Source organism: Heteronotia binoei, chromosome 5, assembly GCF_032191835.1.
Source record: "Heteronotia binoei isolate CCM8104 ecotype False Entrance Well chromosome 5, APGP_CSIRO_Hbin_v1, whole genome shotgun sequence".
Classification (NCBI taxonomy): domain Eukaryota; kingdom Metazoa; phylum Chordata; class Lepidosauria; order Squamata; family Gekkonidae; genus Heteronotia; species Heteronotia binoei.
In genome coordinates, this window is record NC_083227.1 from 12835633 (window position 1) to 12854067 (window position 18435).

Here is an 18435-nt window from a genome sequence, read left to right on the forward strand (position 1 = left end):
CTTGGGTTGACTAGAGATCCAGCCAGCCCAAGCAGGTCTCGTTCACCTGGGGCTCTCCTGTGTCGCCCCCCCCCCCATAGTTAAAAGGGCAGCAAGCCACTCGCCTCCCAAAATCACATAAAGTGGAGAAAGGGTGGCGTGGGCTTCTCCAGGGATGAGAGCTGCTGGGGGCGTGGCAGAGCTCCTGGCGGCTGGTTGGCTGCCCAGGTATTGTTATGCAGCTGCACCTACTATTCAATAGACAAGGTAGGTGGGGAGGAGGAGGGGGAGCCCTCAGAAAAGTTCAGGAGCTGTGCTCCTGTGAGCTCCTGCTGAAATTCGAGGCTTGTATTTAACTTTTCTTGTACTGAAAGGCATCGATTGTTCCCACTCCCGCAAAAGAACAAAAACAAAAAAACCCTGCTTATGTAGAGGAACAAAACTGGTGCCTAACAGGGTTGTTGAACACCAGGCATGACCTAAAGTTTCCCCAGAACTCCAACTGACTTCTAGCTGACAGAGATCAGTCCCCCGGGGAGAAAATGGCTGCATGGGGGGAGGAGTCTAATGCCTTGTTTCCATCTGAGGTCCATCCCTGGGCACAAACTGGGCCTTTCCCACAATGCATCATAAGAACATAAGAGAAGTCATGTTGGATCAGGCCAGTGGCCCATCCAGTCCAACACTCTGTGTCACATAGGAGAAGCCATGTTGGATCAGGCCAGTGGCCCATCTAGCCCAAAACTCTGTCACATAAGAGAAGCCCTGTCGGATCAGGCCAATGGCCCATCCAGTCCAACACTCTGTGTCACATAAGAGAAGCCATGCTGGATCAGGCCAGTGGCCCATCCAGTCCAACACTCTGTGTCACATAAGAACATAAGAGAAGCCCTGTTGGATCAGGCCAATGGCCCATGCAGTCCAACACTCTGTGTCACAGAAGAACATAAGAGAAGCCATGTTGGATCAGGCCAATGGCCCATCCAGTCCAATACTCTGTGTCACATAAGAACATAAGAGAAGCCATGTTGGATTAGGCCAATGGCCCATCCAGCCCAACACTATGTGTCACATAAGAACATAAGAGAAGCCCTGTTGGATCAGGCCAATGGCCCATCCAGTCCAACACTCTTTGTCACATAAGAACATAAGAGAAGCCATGCTGGATCAGGTCAAAGGTCCATCCAGTCAAACACTCTGTGTCACACAGGGGCCAAAAAAAACAGGTGCCATCAGGAGGTCCAGCAGTGGGGCCAGGACACCATAAGTCCTCCCACTGTGCCCCTCCCCAGCACCAAGTGTCCCTCCAAATGTCCAGGAATTTGCCATCTGAGGGTTGGCAACCATAGAGCAACCATGGTTGAGAATGATCCCAGCCTTCCTCTTTTCCAAAGCCTCAAACGTTATCCCGCCAATTATTTGTTTCTATGGAAACCTTCCTGGCATCCGGCTGTTGCCAGGAATTTCCCTGTGGCTGCTTTTTCTGCAGCCCTCTTTCTTCCTGCAAAAGCAAACCCTCCCTCCGTACCCTCCCCCCCCCCCCCCCGGCAGCAAGGAAATGAGCCTTCTTGGCCTCTCTAGCCAATTGCTCTGGGAGTTTGACCCTTTCAGCACTGCAGACGAATGAAAAATGGTTTCCCTCCTCTCCATGAGGAGGTCCAGCCAGGCTGTCATCAAGGACACTCCATGCACCTCCATGGGTTACTCTGGAACAGGGGTGGCCAAACTGTGGCTCAGGAGCCACATGTGGCTCTTTCACACATATTGTGTGGCTCTTAAAGCCCCCACTGCTCTGTTGGCTGGCCCGGAGAAAGCATTAGTCTCTCTAAATCAGGGGTCCCCAACCCCTGGTCTGCGGACCGGTACTGGTCCGTGGCCTGTTAGCAACTGGGCCATGAGTTGCATAATTATTTCATTATATATTACAATAGAGTAGTAGTAAGAAGGAGAAGAAGATGATGACGATATTGGATTTATATCCCGCCCTCCACTCCGAATCTCAGAGTTTCAGAGCGGCTCACAATCTCCTTTACCTTCCTCCAGACACCCTGTGAGGTGGGTGGGGCTGGAGAGGGCTCTCCCAGCAGCTGCCCTTTCAAGGACAGAGGCTCAGAGCAGTCTACAATCTCTTTTCCCTTCCTCCCCCCACAATAGACACCCTGTGAGGTGGGTGGGGCTGAGAGGGCTCTCACAGCAGCTGCCCTTTCAAGGACAGAGGCTCAGAGCAGCCTACAATCTCCTTTCCCATCCTCCCCCACAACAGACACCCTGTGAAGTGGGTGGGGCTGGAGAGGGCTCTCCCAGCAGCTGCCCTTTCAAGGACAGAGGCTCAGAGCGGCCTACAATCTCCTTTCCCTTCCTCCCCCACAACAGACACCCTGTGAGGTGGGTGGGGCTGAGAGGACTCTCACATCAGCTTCCCTTTCAAGGACAGAGGCTCAGAGCGGCCTACAATCTCCTTTCCCTTCCTCCCCCACAACAGACACCCTGTGAGGTGGGTGGGGCTGGAGAGGGCTCTCACAGCAGCTGCCCTTTCAAGGACAGAGGCTCAGAGTGGCTCACAATCTCCTTTACCTTCTTCCCCCACAACAGACACCCTGTGAGATGGATGGGGCTGGAGAGAGCTCTCCCAGAAGCTGCCCTTTCAAGGACAGCTCTGTGCACTATGGCTGTCTGAAAGCTATTCCAGCAGCTGCAAGTGGAGGACTGGGGAACGAAACCCGGTTCTCCCAGATAAGAGTCCTGTACTTAACCAGATAAGAGTCCACATACATAACCACCGCACTGAACACTTTAGAAATAAAGCGCACAATTGCATCATCCCGAAACCATTCCCTCCCACCCCCGGTCCGTGGAAAAATTGTTTTCCACAAAAACCCGTCCCTGGTGCCAAAAAGGTTGGGGACCACTGCTCTAAATAATTTCTCCAAGTCAAGCTAGCCAGCAGCTTGGAGAATGAATGTGAAGTTAAAATTGCTTTCTTTCCACCTCTCTCTCCCTCCCCATCTATTTTCCTCCCTCCCTCCCTCCCTTTTCTCAAACAATCTGATTTCATGCCTTACGGCTCTCAAGCATTTGACATTTATTCTGTGTAGCTCTTATGTTAAGCAAATTTGACCACTCCTGCTCTGGAGTAATTCTGCATGGGGGCTGCACTCCTAGAGTATCCAACGTGCTGTTCAGCCATCTCAGCACTAGGATTCATAAGTACATAAGAGAAGCCATGTTGGATCAGGCCAGTGGCCCCTCCGTCCAACACTCTGTGTCACACAGTGGCCAAAAAACCCAAGTGCCATCAGGGGGTCTAGCAGGACACTAGAAGCCCTCCCACTGTGCCCCTCCAAGCACAAAGAACACAAAGCATCACTTGCCCCAGACAGAGAGTTCCAACGATACACTGTGGCTAAGAGCCACTGATGGACCTCTTCTCCATATGTTTATCCAGTCCCCTCTTGAAGCTGTAAGAACATAATGAAGCCATGCTGGATCAGGCCAATGGCCCATCCAGTCCAACACTCTGTGTCACATAAGAGAAGCCATGTTGGATCAGGCCAATGGCCCATCCAGTCCAACACTCTGTGTCACATAAGAACATAAGAGAAGCCATGTTGGATCAGGCCAGTGGCCCATCCAGTCCAACACTCTGTGCCACATAAGAGAAGCCATGTTGGATCAGGGCCAATGGCCCATCCAGTCCAACACTCTGTGTCACATAAGAGAAGCCTTGTTGGATCAGGCAGTGGCCCCATCCAGTCCAACACTCTGTGTCACATAAGAACATAAGAGAAGCCATGCTGGATCAGGCCAATGGCCCATCCAGGTCCAACACTCTGTGTCGCATAAGAGAAGCCATATTGGATCAGGCCAATGGCCCATCCAGTCCAACACTCTGTGTCACATAAGAGAAGCCTTGTTGGATCAGGCCAGTGGCCCATCCAGTCCAACACTCTGTGTCACACAGCTGCCAAAAACAAACAAACAACCAGGCGCCATCCGGAGGTCCACAGTGGGGCCTTCTCCTATATTGCATTTCTATCTTGCCTCCTCTTATATTGCATTTCGCAATGCAGCACCCATTCCTATGGACGTCTCATGAATAGGAGACAGAATCACAGAAAAGCAGCAAAAGAGCTTCCAGAATTCCACACACTCGACTCCAAGCAAAGCGGCGCCCCCAAAGGGCTGTTCCCCCACCCCACTCCCGCCCACGTCTTCGGGTCTCCTTTTGCAACGTGCATCCCCTCCCTACCCCTCCCTCTCTCCCCTGCTGCCCCAGGGACCACGCCTCCCCCCCCCTCCCCGTTGCATTATCAGGTTACCCGGACCGATCTTCCGTTTCTGGACTGCTGCATTCACCAAGAGCTTTTCCTCCCTCTGGGGAGGGGCGGGGGGAAAGGAGAGAGAGGCTCTGGCCGGAAGTGACGTCAAATCCCAACCACTTCTGGAGCAAAGCAGGAGACAAGTGGCACCTTTAAGACAAACCCAGTTTTATTTAGAACGTAAGCTTTCGTGTGCTCTTAAGCGCACTTCATCAGACGAGGAATCCAGCACAGTGAGCAAAGCCAGATATAGCTGAGCAGAGCCATACCTAGCTGGTAGGCAGTGGCCCAGAATGCAACACAGTACAGATTTAAGAACCAATGACAGTGAATGACCCTAAGGCAGGGGTGCCCAATGGTAGCTCTCCAGATGTTTTTTGCCTACAACCCCTATCAGCCCCAGCCAGCATGGCCAATGGCTGGGGTTGATGGGAGTTGTAGGCAAAAAACATCTGGAGAGCTACCGCTGGCCACCCCTGCCCCAAGGGATGACCCTAGAGGTCTCTTCCAACTCTATGATTCTATGAAGTAAAATTATCTGGTAGACAGCGGTTTAGAATGTAAAATGGTACAATGGCAGATAAAAATATGGAGCAGAAGTCCATCAGTGGCTATTAGCCACAGTGTGTGTGTATGTATAAAATTTTTTGCCACTGTGTGACACAGAGTGTTGGACTGGATGGGGCATTGGCCTGATCCAACATGGCTTCTCTTATGTTCTTATGACAGAATAGTAAAATTAACAAATTGAGCAATTTTACTATTTTACTAAATTTATAAATTTAATTTTGCTATTCTGTCATTGTACCATTTTACCTTTTAAACCACTGCCTACCAGATACTTTGACTTCACTGTCATTGGTTCTTAAATCTGTACCATGTTGCATTCTGGGCCACTGCTCAGCTATGTCTGGCTTTGCTCACTGTGCTGGATTCCTCATCTGATGAAGTGTGCTTAAGAGCACACGAAAGCTTACGTTCTAAATACAAATGGGTCGGTCTTAAAGGTGCAACTCAACTCCTGCTTTGTTCAATGTTTTTCTTCCTTTGTAGGACTTCCTGAAGTCCAGTTCACCAATGCAAGTGTGATTGTGGTTGCCAAACTGGCGTGGCTGCAACTGGATTCCTGCTTCTGTCCACTTTCAGAGAATCCAGGCAGCTCCCCAAGGGATATGATTTCAATTTGGCTCTGCTCTGCTTGTCTCCAGGGGTCAAACAGGGCTTCACATTTCTCTTTGTCCTTAGCTTCCGAGAGCAGTTGATATAAGTGTATTGAAACTATTTCCCATGTATTATTGAACTGTCCTCTTTATGATGATATTCGTTGTATATACCTGAAAGATATCTTAGCAGATATGTTGGGCTGTGCTGATTCAGGCAAAGTCCACAAACTTTTAAATGACACTTGCGCTGAGGTAACTTTAATGGTGGCTAGATTTCTTCAACAGGCCATGGAAATACGACAGAGACAATGGCCCATCCAGTCCAACACTCTGTGTCACGTAAGAACATAAGAGAATGTTCTGGAATGACCACATTTTATTTGTTTTAATTATTTAATTTGGCTAAACTCGACTCATATATATTTTACTTATTTTATGTATATTAGCTCCCTTTGTACTCTATAATCTAGGATTTTATATTATTTATATTGCTATTTTACTGCTAAATCTGTTTTATGCCAATAAAGGCTTACTGCTGCTGTCCTTAGCTTCCTTTGAAAGAAGGAGGGGAGAGGGAAATGTCTGCTGGGCACAGTGGGTAGGGGTGGCTCCCCCCCCCCCAAGGCTTCAAAGTTTCTGGAAATTTTGCATCTTTAGCTAAGAAGGAGGCAAGACATCTTAGTAAAAGCCACCACAATGGATCAAAGTTCTTCTGTCGACTTCTCTCCTTGACAGGCAGTGAGACAGCATTGGTGTGTCAGCTCTGTAGCTGCCCTCAATTGAAGACACTCTCCAGATAAGAACATAAGAGAAGCCATGTTGGATCAGGCCAATGGCCCATCCAGTCCAACACTCTGTGTCACATAAGAGAAGCCATGTTGGATCAGGCCAATGGTCCATCCAGTCCAACACTCTGTGTCACATAAGAACATAAGAGAAGCCCTGTTGGATCAGGCCAATGGCCCATCCAGTCCAACACTCTGTGTCACATAAGAGAAGCCATGTTGGATCAGGCCAATGGTCCATCCAGTCCAACACTCTGTGTCACATAAGAACATAAGAGAAGCCCTGTTGGATCAGGCCAATGGCCCATCCAGTCCAACACTCTGTGTCACATAAGAACATAAGAGAAGCCCTGTTGGATCAGGCCAATGGCCCATCCAGTCCAACACTCTGTGTCACATAAGAACATAAGAGAAGCCCTGTTGGATCAGGCCAATGGCCCATTCAGTCCAACACTCTGGCTGTTTTCCCACTTACCTTACCCTGGAGCGACGTCCCTCTTCACCGCGCTGCGTCTGCGCGGATTTCGCACAAACTACTGCGCAGCACCAGGAAGAGCCGCGTAGTCCCAGGGCTTTTGCATCGGAAATGTAACTGCTTTTTGGCAGTTTACATTTGCAACGCAAAAGCCCTGGGACTACACGGCTCTTCCTGGTGCTGCGCAGCAGTTTGTGCGAAATCCGCGCAGACGCAGCACGGTGAAGAGGGACGTCGCTCCGGGGTAAGGTAAGTGGGAAAACGGCCTCTGTGTCACATAAGAGAAGCCCTGTTGTATCAGGCCAATGGCCCATCCAGCCCAACACTCTGTGTCACATAAGAACATAAGAGAAGCCATGTTGGATCAGGCCAATGGCCCATCCAGTCCAACACTCTGTGTCACATAAGAACATAAGAGAAGCCCTGTTGTATCAGGCCAATGGTCCATCCAGTCCAACACTCTGTGTCACAGAAGAACAAGAGAGGCCCTGTTGAATCTGGCCAATGGCCCATCCAGACCTACACTCTGCTCCATATTTTTATCGAATCCCCTTGTCAGAACTCAATGAACTTCAAACGGATCCCATACTCAGTTGCAAAGCTAGGATTTTATTGAAGAGAACTAGGTGCTGGAAAAGGCAAGATAACAGTAATGGCGAGAGCCAGCATCAGCTTGATTTTATACACGTAAAGCAAACATCTCACAAAGCCACAATTCACATTGTAGGGCGCAGCTGTCTTCTCACCATCACTATCAGTAGAGAGGATGCCTCCCTACTTCGAAGGCCATGCTGTTCGGCTTCAAAGGGTCCCAGTGTGAGAATGTGCAGAGACAAGACATAATTCATTCTACAGCCCCAAATATTTTGGATACCAGTGGGGCAAGGTTAATTACTATTCAGGCACTCTGGGTTAGACAGAGGTTACAACATGGAGTCAGTTTGGTTCAGTTATAATATAACTCTAAGACACAGTAAAACTACCATACAGCATTGGTCACATTATAGGGGACCAGCAGCAAAGATACAAGTTCTGACATACTGCCCCCCCTAAGCGCCCCCTCCCGCGGGATCGGCTTTGGGCTTGTGTGGGTACAGTAGGTGAAACTTTTTTAGCAGTTGCGGAGCCACTACGTTCTGAGATTCGACCCACTCGTCACAGCTCGGGGGGAAGTGTTTCCACCTGATCAAATAATACAGTTTCCCCCGTTTGACTCTGGAGTCCAGGATCTCCTGGACTTCATGGTGACTCTGACCCCTCACTGTCGTCGGAGGGGGCGGTGGGGCCCTGGGATGGAAGGACGTAGCACCAGGGTCTTTCCGAAGCAAGCTGCAATGAAAAACAGGATGGATCTTACTTAGAGATTTGGGTAGTTCGAGTTCTACCGTTACTTTATTTATCACCCTTTTGATTTTGAAAGGTCCGAGGAACTTCAGTGCCAGTTTGCGACAGGACTGAGGAAGGGGGAGGTTTTTTGTTGACAGGAAAACTGTATCCCCCACCTTTAGGTCCCACTCCGGAGAGTGTTTTTTGTCAAATTGTTTTTTGTATGCTTTTTTCGCTTCCTCCAGGTTTTCCTGAATTCCCTTCCAGCCTTCACGAAGTCCCTCCCACCATTGTTGGCACGATGTCGGTTGGGATGGGTTAGCTGGGAGGGCGAGCGTGGGGAACGGCTTGCCCTCGTAACCATTGATGATTTGGAAAGGGGAGGTTTTGGTTGAGCTATGGAGGCTATTGTTGTAGCCGTATTCTGCAAAGGGGAGGAGGTCTACCCAGTTGGACTGTTGGAAATTAATGAAGCAGCGGAGGTATTGCTCTAGAAGGCCATTAACCCTCTCCGTCTGTCCGTCCGACTGGGGGTGGTAGGCAGAACTCAATCCTTGCTCAATACCAGCCAGTTTGCAGAACTCCCGCCAGAAGTTGGCAACGAACTGTGTTCCGCGGTCACTAATGACCTTGTCTGGGAATGAGTGTAGGCGTACAATGTGAGTGAAAAAGAGCTGGGCAAGTTTCTTGGCGGTAGGTAATTGTTTGCAAGGAATGAAGTGAGCCTGCTTTGAAAAGGTATCGACTACGACCAAGATGACTGTCTTGCCCTGCGAAGGCGGGAGCTCTACAATAAAGTCCATGGAGACTACCGACCAAGGTCGGGTTGCTGTAGGGAGGGGGACTAGGTGGCCCGGAGGTTTGCCCCCCCTCCGTTTTGCCATGAGGCACGTGGGACATGACAGTACAAATTCCGAAACATCTTTTTTCATTTTCGGCCACCAAAATTGGCGGGTGAGCAAGTTGAGCGTTTTAACATAGCCAAAGTGGCCGGCCAAGCGGCTTGAGTGGCAGCGGTCCAAAACCTCTTTTCTGAGGGGATCGGGCACATAGATTTTTTCATTATGTAAATAGAGCCCGTTCTCGGCTTTGACCAAGTTGGGGGGGCGGTCAGCTTCTTGTTTGTACTCCGAGAGGAATCGAGCAAGCAATTCTAAGTCCGGAGGGTCGGTCTGTTTGCCGGAGCGGGTGGTGACTCCCCCCGCGATGGCTGAGGGGGAAATTAGTGAGTCTACCACCTCCTCTCTAAGACTGTCGTGTTGGGGCAGGCGGGAAAGGGCGTCCGCTAAAAAGTTCCTTGAGCCTGGGATGTGTTTCAGCACAAAATCAAACTTAGCGAAGAAGCCTGCCCACCGGATCTGTTTTGCAGTCATTTTGCGACGCCCAGTGAGGGCTTCCAGGTTTTTGTGATCGGTCCAAATTTCGAAGGGGACTCTTGCTCCTTCAAGCCAGGAGCGCCAGGTCTTTAGGGCAAACATGACTGCAAACGCTTCCTTGTCCCAGACTGACCAATTTCTCTGTTCATTGGAAAATTTCCTGGAAATATAGGCACATGGTCGGAGCGCCCCATTTTCCCCCCTCTGCATCAATATGGCTCCCACAGCGGCGTCGGAGGCGTCGCATTGGACCACGAAGGGCTTTAGTTCGTCAGGGTGTGCCAGCACGGGTTCGGAGGTGAAGAGGCGTTTTAGCTCAGTGAAAGCTTTTTGGCACTCCGGCGTCCACGTTAGGCGTGCGCCGGGTTTTTTAGCCTCGTCACCTTTTCCCTTGGTTTTGAGGAGTTCTGTAAGGGGGAGCATGACCGTGGCGAACCCCTTTATGAAGTCGCGGTAAAAGTTAGCGAACCCGATAAAACTTTGTAATTGCTTGCGGGTTCGAGGGGGTTCCCAGTCTAACACCGCTTGGACCTTTGCGGGGTCCATGGACAATCCCTCCCCCGACACCCTGAAGCCCAAATAATCAAGCTCGGTCTTGTGGAATTCACATTTCGACAGTTTGGCATACAGTTTGTGTTTACAAAGGGTGCTTAACACTTTTCTGACCAAAGGCACATGAGACTTTAGATCTTGTGAATAGATAATGATGTCATCAAGGTACACCACCACCCCCTTGAACAGGAAGTCCCGCAGCACTTCATTGATAAAGTTCATAAAAACGCCCGGGGCTCCCTGTAGCCCAAACGGCATGACAAGGTATTCAAATTGTCCCAGTGGGGTGTTGAAGGCGGTTTTCCATTCGTCCCCCTCTTTGATGCGAACGCGAAAGTACGCGTCCCGGAGGTCGAGTTTGGTAAATATTTTCCCCCTTGCTACAGTGTTTAACAAGTCCTTTATCAACGGGATCGGGTAGGCGTTGGACATGGAAATCCCGTTTATCGCACGAAAATCTGTGCAAAGTCTAAGCGACCCGTCCTTTTTCTTTCGGAATAGAACGGGGGCGGCATGGGGGGCTGTGGCCGGTCGAATAAAACCACGCTTTAGATTTTTGTCCAAAAACTTTCGGAGTTCCGCCTTCTCCGCCCAACCCATGGAGTACAGTTTCGCTTTGGGAAGCTGCTGCCCGGGGATTAACTCAATGGCGCAGTCTGTAGGGCGGTGGGGCGGTAGCTCATCCGCTTCCTTCTCGCTAAATGCCAGTTTTAAGTCTCGGTACTCCTTGGGGATGGAGGCGACTTCCTCAAGTGTGAGGCACGCCCGCATGTTTTGGGGGGGAGCGTGCGGCCCCCATTCGGGGCGCCAGTGGTGATGCTCGCACCTCCAATCTGGGAACCGGACGATCTGTTCCTCCCACCTTATGTCGGGTTGGTGGCGGGCGAGCCAGGCTGAGCCAACTACCACGTCGAAAGAGCAGGAGGGGGCAATTACGAAAGTCTCAATTCCCCAATGCTCCTCGGTCCCTACCGGGACCGCCTGAGTTTCTAAAACACATGGTTCCCCCCTCATGGGCCCCCCGTCCATTTGCTGGAACTGCATCGGTTGTGGCAGGGGCGAAGTGGCTAATCCCAGCGCCTCAACTAGGCGGGGGGTGATCAAGTCCCTGTTACACCCTGAGTCGATTAGTGCTCGGGCGTGCATGAATCTCTTTAGGTTCGGGTTTAGGAGGGTAACGGCCATAAAAAGTAAACCCCCAGTTGCTCTCACCGTGAGGAGTGCCGGCTGTTGCTGGACCTGCTTTGCGGCACCCATTAAAGCAGGTCGCTGTCGTTTCCCGCCGACTCGGTGTCGTCCGACTCCTCGGTCGATTCTTCGACTGCCGCCAGGCTGGTGGTAAAATCCTCGTCAGTCGCCAAGGAAGTGGCGACGGAGCCCCGACTGGGCTCCTTCGATCGGCTGCTCTTCTTCTTCTTCGGGCCCGGGGTGGTTGGCCGCGCCGTGGGTGGTGTGGATCCCGCTTTCCCAGGGCAGTTAGCAGCAAGATGATTTGGGTCCCCGCATTGGAAGCATTTGCGGGCGGGAGACGGGGTGGAGGTCGTCGGGGCCTTCTTCCCTTCCGATTTAGTTGGGGTGTGTTTGGCTCCCTTCCTCGCTAGTTGCTGTCTCCTCATCCCCACGTGTTGGAGGTTGGTTTCCACCTCCCCGGCCAGTTGGATCCAGCCGACCAGCGTATCGGGCCTCCCCTGACTGTAACAGCGGTCGAGGATGCTTGGATTCAGCCCGTTGATGAATGCGGTGTATTTCATGACCTCGTTCCATCCCCTTGCTGCCGCGCAGTACCCCAGGAATTCGGTGGCGTACTCGCGGGTGGAGCGGTTGCCCTGTTCGATGCGTTGGAGGGCAGCGACCGCCTTCTCTTCCCGTAAAGGATCTCCATACTGGCGGAGCATCGCGTGCAGGAACCCTGCCACGGTAGCTAATTCGGGCTTTCTTCCCATGAAAAGCCCCACGTACCACTTGCGGGCCGCCCCTCTCAGTCGAGACGCGATGTGGTACACTCGGCTGGCCTCGGTAGGGTAGTCGGCACCCCAGTGGGTGAAGAACGTGTCGCACTGAATAGTAAAGTACTCCACGTCCTCCGGGTTCCCATCGAACGTAATCTTCAACTCTCTCCCCCGGCCCTCGGCCCCACCAGGCGCTTGCGGCACCCCAGGTGGCGGCGCGGGGCCCGGTAGGGCCGGCGGGATCGGGACGGCCGGTGCAGGCGGCGCCGGGGCGGCCGGGGCCCCTGGTGCAGGTGGCGCCGGTGGTGCCGGGGCGGCTGGAGCCGGCGGAGCCGGAGGTGCCGGGGCTGCTGGGCCCACTGGGGCCGGCGGCGCCGGGGCAGCCGGAGCTTGCGGGGCGGGGGCCGGCGGGGCGACGGGCGGTTGCCCCAGTGGCAGCACTCCATACGGTATCCCCAGGACCGCGGTTTGCAAAGTGCGGAGCTGGTCGTGGATAGCGCCCAGGTTCTGCTGCATCTCCTCGGCCATCGTCACGCGGGAGCGGTGCACATCGCCGTGGATCTCCCGCACCCAGTCGAATAATTCGTTGCGGAGGGTCCGGATCGGGTCTTCCCCCCCTCGGGGCTCCGTACCCTCCGCCTGGCCCTCGTCGTCGTCTCCTGCCCCTCCTTCGCCCAACATGCTTCGGTACCGCTGCTCCGCGGCGTCGATTGCTGCCGTGGACTTCCGTGGGCTCCAGGTTCGCGGGGCCGGGAAAGCGGCGTCGACCGAGAAGGGCGCTGGAACCTTAATTTTGCGTCGGACCCCCGTCACGTTTGGGTCGAGTGGCGGGTCCTCCGATGGGGTGGTGGGCTCTCCGTCGTCTGGTACTTTTGCCGCCATCGGGCCAAGCCTCCAGTACAGATAAGCCACGAACAATGGGATTACTGTTATAATGTCAGAACTCAATGAACTTCAAACGGATCCCATACTCAGTTGCAAAGCTAGGATTTTATTGAAGAGAACTAGGTGCTGGAAAAGGCAAGATAACAGTAATGGCGAGAGCCAGCATCAGCTTGATTTTATACACGTAAAGCAAACATCTCACAAAGCCACAATTCACATTGTAGGGCGCAGCTGTCTTCTCACCATCACTATCAGTAGAGAGGATGCCTCCCTACTTCGAAGGCCATGCTGTTCGGCTTCAAAGGGTCCCAGTGTGAGAATGTGCAGAGACAAGACATAATTCATTCTACAGCCCCAAATATTTTGGATACCAGTGGGGCAAGGTTAATTACTATTCAGGCACTCTGGGTTAGACAGAGGTTACAACATGGAGTCAGTTTGGTTCAGTTATAATATAACTCTAAGACACAGTAAAACTACCATACAGCATTGGTCACATTATAGGGGACCAGCAGCAAAGATACAAGTTCTGACACCCCTCTTGAAGCTGGCTCTGTTGTAGCCACCACCACCACCTGTGGCAGTGAATTCCACATGTTAATTACCCTTTGCGCGAAGAAGGACTTCCTTTTATCCGTTTTAACCTGAGTGCTCAGAAATTTCATTGAATGCCCACGAGTTCTTGCATTGTGAGAAAGGGATAAAAGGACTTCTTTCTCTACTTTCTCCATCCCATGCAGAATCTTGTAAACCTCTATCATGTCACCCCTCAGTCGACGTTTCTCCAAGCTAAAGAGCCCCAAGCATTTAAACCTTTCTTCATAAGGAAAGCGTTCCAAACACTTGTATGGATTGTATGGATATGGACTTTTATTTGCTAACCAGAACACAGACACCTCAAAGGAAGTATCAAAACTAAAGATCTCGGTCCAGGTCACAGGTTCAGGGGCGGAGCTGGGTTTTCTGCCGCTGGAGGCAGATCCCAGCTCAGTGCCCCTCCCCCCAATCTTTTAGAAAAAAACATGCACACGCGGCACAATGATGTCATAAAAAGTGACATCATCAAGCAGCCCCCTCAGGCTTTCACATCGGGGTGGGAGGTGGGGGGAGCTGACAGTTGTGTCCTGCACGCCTTGCAAGGCACGCGGGACGCAAACCGCTATCCAGCCTTCTCCCATGCCCTGGCTCTGCACAGGTTGTATACTTTACCTGGAACGGTTACAACCTCCTGCCTAAATTCAAGCCTCTAGAAGCCTGCCTTTACAAGAGCCGTTCTTTACTTATTTATTGTTTATTTATTAATTATTTTGTTTATGCAATTTCTTTTCCGCCCTTTCCCAAAATGGACTCCAGGCAGATCACAGCATTCTAAAAAAAATATAAAACAACAGTTAAAACTAGGGTTGCCAAGTCCAATTAAAGAAATATCTGGGGACTTTGGGGGTGGAGCCAGGAGACATTAGGGCTGGAGCCAAGATCAAGGCTGTGACAAGCATAATTGAACTCCAAAGGGAGTTCTGGCCATCACATTTAAAGGGACGGCACACCTTTTTAATTCCTTCCTTCCATAGGAAATAATGAAGGATAGGGGCACCTTCTTTTGGGGCTCATAGAATTGGACCCCCTGGTCCAAACCTTTTGAAACTTGGGGGTATTTTGGGGAGAGGCACTAGATGCTATATTGAAAATTTGGTGCCTCTACCCCAAAAAACAGCCCCCCCCCCCGAGCCCCAGATACCCGCGGATCAATTCTCCATGACTTTCTATGGAAATAAATCTCCATAGGGAATAATAGAGTTCCCAGCAGACATTTCCCTCCCCTCCCCCCGCTTTCTGACAACCCTGAAGCGGGGGGAGGGCCTCCAAACCGGGAGATCCCTTGCCCCCACCTGGGGATTGGCAACCCTAGTTAAAACCAAATTCATGCAACCAGACAATTTGATCGATCACGTATGTTATAAATAGCAGCTCAGTTGGGCACGCATTATATAAACCGAGAGTCTAAAACAGTAGATGGAGTAAAATTCATATTATAGCAGCGATAGTACCGTGGCACATGGCCGTGGCCGATGGAGCAGGACACCCGCTGCCTCAGCCAAAGGCCTGGAGGAATAGCTCTGTCTTGAAGGCCCTATGGAAAGGTAACAATTCCATGAGGGCCCGGATCTCTAAAAGGAACTGATTTCACCAGGCCAGGGCCAAGGCTGAAAAAGGTCAAAGTCAGCAGATGTTGTGTACCAGACCGTAGCGATCTCCCGTACTCCGTACCCAGCTAGGCACAGAAGAGTTAAGTACAGGTAGGGTTGCCAATCCCCAGGTGGGGGCAGGGGATCCCCCGGTTTGGATGCCCTCCCCCCACTTCAGGGTCATCAGAAAGCAGGGGGAGGGGAGGGAAATGTCTGCTGGGTACTCATGATTCCCTATGGAGACTTATTCCCATAGGAAATAATGGAGAATTGATCTGCGGGTATCTGGGGCTCTGCGGGCCCTGTTTTTTGAGGTAGAGGCACCACATTTTCAGCATAGCATTCAGTAGCTCTCCCCAAAATACTCTCTAAGTTTCAAAAAGATTGGACCAGGGGGTCTAATTCTATTAGCCCCGAAAGAAGGTGCCCCTATCCTTCATTATTTCCTATGGAAGGAAGGCATTGAAAAGGTGTGCCGTCCCTTGATATGTGATGGCCAGAACTCCCTTTGGAGTTAAATCATGCTTGTCACACCCTTGTTCCTGGCTCCACCCCCAATGTCTCCTGGCTCCACCCCCAGATATTTCTTGAATTGAATTTGGCAATCCTAAATACAGGCAGTTTGGAATTATGCTGTGCTCGCCACAAGACAGAGATGCAGTGTCAAGATCCCCTGCCTTGTTTCTTTTTCTTTCTGCACACTGCATAAATGCCTTGCTTTGACTACTGAGTAACCGAAAGCGTTGTACCCCTTGAGAGAGAGCCTAGTCTTCAAGGCCGCTGTTATCTCATGGTGTGTTTTTGAAACTGGCTTGTAGTGTGAGAATGCTTAGCTTCGTAACAATTTACGTTTGAACTAACCTCGCGCCTAATCCAAAAGGCGCGCATGTAACGGCTATATGGAAAGTATATAACTAACCCACCTGTGAGTGCCCTTCAGTTTCGACACTGGACTACCAGGGTCACTCATCTTATCTTACAATAAAAGCTAATCCTGAAACTATGGAGAGTCATTATTATTGAAGATAACCCCAGACCTGACAGGCAGCCAGTGCTGTCTCAGAGTATGGGGTGCAGTTTGGTGTAGTGGTTAAGTGTGCAGACTCTTATCTGGGAGAACCGGGTTTGATTCCCCCCACTCCTCCACCTGCACCTGCTGGAAAGGCCTTGGGTCAGCCAGAGCTCTGGCAGGCAGAGGTTGTCCTTGAAAGGGCACCTGCTGTGAGAGCCCTCTCAGCCCCACCCACCTCACAGGGTGTCTGTTGTGGGGGAGGAAGGGAAAGGAGATTGTAAGCCGCTCTGAGCCTCTGTCCTTGAAAGGGCAGCTGCTGTGAGAGCCCTCTCAGCCCCACCCACCTCACAGGGTATCTGTTGTGGGGGGAGAAGATATTACAGGAGATTGTAAGCCACTCTGAGTCTCTGATTCAGAGAGAAGAGTGGGGTATAAATCAACAGTCATCTTCTTCACTTGCAGCTGCTGGAATGGCCTTGGGTCAGCCACAGCTCTGGCAGAGGTTGTCCTGAAAAGGGCAGCTTCTGTGAGAGCCCTCTCAGCCCCACCCACCTCACAGGATGTCTGTTGTGGGGGGAGAAGATATTATAGGAGATTGTAAGCCGCTCTGAGTCTCTGATTCAGAGAGAAGGGCAGGGTATAAATCTACAGCCATCTTCTTCTTCACTTGCAGCTGCTGGAATGGCCTTGGGTCAGCCATAGCTCTGGCAGAGGTTATCCTGGAAAGGGCAGCTGCTGTGAGAGCCCTCTCAGCCCCACCCACCTCACAGGGTGTCTGTTGTGGGGGGGAGAAGATATAGGAGATTGTAAGCCGCTCCGAGTCTCTGATTCAGAGAGAAGGGTGGAGTATAAATCTGCAGTCATCTTCTTGTTTCTGTTACATAGCAGACAGATCTCTACAACAAGCAAGCCTATCAGAGCACTCTTGTAATGCACAGATTATTACATGGCAAGGACACTTGACATGGTGTCACATTCGGGATTGTGTCCTCTTCAGGGAAGGGTCCTCTGGGAGAGATGCAGGGGCAGTTTCTTGGAGGGTGGGGTCCTTCTTTGCTGCCAGTCTGGAAGGAATTTCGCTCTGCTCCATTGCTTTCAACCCTGCAGAGCATTTAAGGCTGCAAAATCCTTCAGTCTTCTGTCATGAAGAGACAGCTGTGATGCTCTTCTGTTGACCAGTCAGTTACTAGCAAATGGCCAATATAGTAAGACACCATATAATGACACTCTGTGTACTTCACTATATACAGGTTTATTTACAAGATATACAATCTCTCAGCGAAGTGCTCTGCCAACCGACCATATAAAGTAGAAGGAAATTACTGCACAGCACAGCGTGGCTTATATACAATACACATAGCCTTTGTACCAATGAGCTCTAAGTGCTGAGCCATTTGCGCTCATCACCAGATCCTGGTTAGAACAAGTTTTACTCGGCTGAGCCTTGCTGGAACACTGATGTCGTCTGTTTTGACGCTGACTGTCGGATCAGCATGCTTCCATGCTAGTCGCTTGCCTCATGCCTTACTGAGCATTGGGGTTTTTTTTATCTCATTACACCTGCTAAACCCACTCTCAGTGAGTATAGCTTTACATCCACAGCATTCCAATGTATTTCTCTTTTATAATAGTGTATCAGAATAATGTTTTATATTGACATACGCAAATAAGGGATATTGGCTATTTATATACTTAACACGCATTTTCATTTTATGTATTCTCATTTTCTAATGGCAGACTAGAATGATGTTTATAATGTATATAGACTGATGTTGATAAGTCAATTAGGTGGACTACAACTAGGAAATACATGTCCTTTTGTGATTTACCTAGATTTGCAGAAACACCGGCAGGAAACTTTATTACCTTTTTATGGCTATCCAGACCAAATGGCCAAGCCACACTGTTTTATGTGATCACTTAGTTTGCCCTCTTAATCAACAAACTGCATGTACTTCAGCCCACAATACCTGATCCCCTCGTCTGATGAAGTGTGCTTAGTGAGCACACGATAGCTTACGTTCTGAATAAAACTTGGTTGGTCCAAAAGGTGCAACTTGACTCCTGCTTTGATTAGCTGGCATTGCCACAGTGGCACTGGTTTTGCTGGGCACTGCGCATTGCAATGGTTCTGCTGAGCTAACAACACCCCCCCCCCCCTCAGTTTTTACTGCAGAGATTCTCTGGTTTGACATTAGTCCTTTGGAAACAGTGGAGGATATAAATGTAATAGGTAAGATACAAAGTTAAATAATTTTTTCACTGACTGCATTTCTTTTCTGGCCATTAAGTTTGGACCCAGAGCAATGACCCCTCTAAGCCAGGGGTGGCCAAACGTGAACATATGAAGCTGCCTTCTACTGAATCAGACCCTCTTTAGACCATCAAAATCAGTATTGTCTACTCAGACTGGCAGCGGCTCTCCAGG

At 50.7% G+C, this 18435-nt stretch overlaps 1 protein-coding gene across 6 annotated transcripts in view; it reads right to left on the minus strand.

Moving 5' to 3' along the window:
- Positions 1 to 18435, minus strand: part of LOC132571063 (zinc finger protein 883-like) — a 661721-nt gene that overhangs the window by 479405 nt on the left and 163881 nt on the right. Inside the window, exon 1 of one of the 6 annotated variants that reach the window (XM_060237705.1) lies at positions 4299 to 4349. The exons of the other annotated variants lie outside the window; for them this stretch is intronic. The gene's annotated coding sequence lies outside the window, so the exon portion shown is untranslated. Of the gene's footprint in view, positions 1 to 4298; positions 4350 to 18435 lie in introns of those variants that run through there. 6 annotated transcript variants of the gene reach the window in all.